Here is a 3,157-nt window from a genome sequence, read left to right as displayed (position 1 = left end):
TATATATATATATATATATATATAAAGCGATGGATACCTTAAAGTGGTGAAAAGGATTGTGTATCACCACGATCAGCAAAGCTGTACTAGGTTGATTTGCTATGAACGATCAGACTAAAGTCTCCCACCACCACCAATCCCCAGTGGCCAGCGTGGTGATGAAAATGGCCAAACCCCAGACGTGACTAGGGACATGTCTAAGGCATTTTATGTACATTGGACTAGAAATGGCTGTTTTTGTTGTTGTTTGCACACACACACACATATATATATATATATATATATATATATATATATATATATATATATATATATATATATATATATATATATATATATATATATGTGTGTGTGTGTGTGTGTGTGTGTGTGTGTGAAGAACGTAAATAGATATAAAATATACAATTATAAAGCTCTGTGGATCACTACTGGAATGGGGAAATAAAGCAGATGTTGTGCCATCAACAAAATTATGTAAATCTTGATTAGTTAGGCCTCTTGGCCCACATTTATAGAAAACGGGGGCATTAAAGTGACCGAATTTAAGTATGTTAGTTTTCTGTCTTCTTAGTAGACAAATGAAGATTCTTTTTTTCATGATTAGCGTAAATAGATGTTGTTGATAAGCTTAATGTCTATTCCGGTAAATTAACTAACTATAAAGAATGTTGAAACTAAGGAGTCTTTTCATATATTTTGATCTATTCTTTTGAAAAAAAGATTAAAGGTTATCCCGTGCGGTACAATGGACTCTACCATGTGAATGGTAAGTCAAGAGCGCAACGGCCTGAGTTTAAGTATCAACAGAGCAGAATCTTGAATTAGAGTACCAGAGGAAATAAATGGGACAATAACGATAACAATAGCAACACTTAATAGGGGGAAAACATTTCAGGAATAACTCATAAAATTACATAGAAACCCAGAAAGTCCAGATAAGGAAGATGATATGTTTCTCTCACAACCTACATTATAATTTAAACATTAATGGGACTACCATTATTATTATTACTATCATTATTACGAGCCATGCTGCAATCTTAATTGGAAAAGCAGAATGCTATGAGCAAAAAAAAAAAAAATTATATTAGTTCGGTACTAAAACATAAAATTATCAGAAATATTAAAATATAAGCTGGATAACATTAAAACCTTGGGTAACCAATACAATACATGTTAAACAATGAAGCGATGGTTATGCTAAATAACCCGGAAGCAACTGACAAAAATAGTTGCGTATATGTAAAGAAAAACGGAGTGAAGTACGCAAACCTGTTTTATTACTTATCAAATCATTCCTATTATACTAATTGATTTACACTGGTTGCCTATTAACGCGAGAATTGAGTTTAAAATATGACAACAACCCACCAAGTTATCAGAACCGGTCGTCTAAAATTATCTAAGAGAATTGCTACATATTGTGCAGCCAACAAAATCGTGTTGACAATGGAATAGTTACATATGGTTTTAAACTACGGGAACCTAGATATATGTCTAGCTTCCACGAGACCACGAATGATTATTATTATTACTTGCTACGCTACAAAGCTAGTTGGAAAAGCAGAATGCTATAAACCCAGGGGCCCCAACAGGGAAAATAGCCTTGTAAGGAAAGGAAACAAAGAACAATAACCTTAAAGCTTTCAAGAGGAAACTGAAGACTTTCTTGGCTTGACCGTGGAGGTCCTGTAGAGAGTAGAGTTCCCCTAGCTGTATAGGACCGGATAGGCCGCCCTTAAAGTAAGTAAGAATTATGGGAAAATTTTGTTTAATGTTGGTTTGGAATACGATATAAAGCTCTAGTTTTACGCTGTAGGATACATGATTTAGTGTTATCCTGCCACAGGAATGAAGCCGTTTGCGAAGCTAAGGATAGGACAGTCTGTTGGGGAGGGGGGGGGGCGTCGCCGGTAAGGCTACGGCTCCTAAGTTAGGTTAGGTGGTGTTCTGGTTTGTACCCCTTTTACGGTGTGATTTATCAGTCAAAAATATTGAAATTTTACAGACACAATAAAAACTAGACCTGTATGTCATGACAAAATAGCATTATAGCATCCTAGGCTATGTCAAATTGAGGGGGGTCCAGGGGGGAAAGCCCCGAACCCAGATCTATAGGGTCACGGTCCCTAGATTAGGTTTGGATGCATCCTATTAAAAGTAGGCCTGATGTCTTTCCCGGCTAAACGTTCTCAATTATTATGTAGTTGTTAAACTTTTTGTTAGTGTATTAATCTGGTTTATTTACTTATGGACACCAAATCATATAAAAAGATTTATATTTAATATTTTCCTATATACATATGCTCTATAACTATTAAATCTCCAAGTTTGAGTATAGCAAAAGTTTAAACAATGAAATGCAGAACATAAAACGACTTAGTATTTAAGCACAATGCCATTATGATATTTAAATCAGCCGATATTCTTAATAATGGAAGTAGGCCTACACGAAAACAAAGATTTCAGGATTTAAGGATAAAGCTTATAAATAAAAAAAAAAAAACATACCTTAATTCCTTTGGAAGAGGGATATTGCGAGTGTATGGAATCCACAAGTGCCTTCGGAACAATAATCTAAGCAGATATTTCTTTTCGAAAATAGTTCTATAATTATCTAGATAATGTATCCAGTTCAGACTAGGCCTATGCTCTAATTACTGCAAGTGTATCCTTTATTTAGACTGTATCCAGTTCAGAATAGGTCTATATTCTAATTACTGTAAGTTTAACCTTTATTTCGATTATCAAGTTCGGATAATGGATGAACTTTTTTAAAGAATAAAGGAAGAAATCAACAATAGAGGCCTGCTCTTCTTGGATTCGAGCGTGGTTTACCACCTATAGTAAAATAATATGTAAAACTTGTTATAGTGTTTTTTTCTGGTGAACTATTTCACACTTTATTGAAATTGGCTTCCTATTTTCCTCGATTTCAGAAGCACTTGGGTTTTTTCAAGCAGAACTTCCCACAAACATTTCGTTTAGAAGATATAATCGCTTTTATATCCAAACTGTAAACCGGAGAGAGCAATGCAAAGGATCCGCAAGAGAACTTGACATTACACACGTTACCTGTTCAAAGGCCGAAGCCACACTGACTGAGTCAGCTAAACTCAAACTGCTTCTTCCTCTTCTCGGGAGTCGGGAACCAGTG

The sequence above is a fragment of the Palaemon carinicauda genome, chromosome 42, assembly GCF_036898095.1.
Source record: "Palaemon carinicauda isolate YSFRI2023 chromosome 42, ASM3689809v2, whole genome shotgun sequence".
NCBI lineage: Eukaryota > Metazoa > Arthropoda > Malacostraca > Decapoda > Palaemonidae > Palaemon > Palaemon carinicauda.
This window is presented reverse-complemented; position numbering follows the sequence as displayed.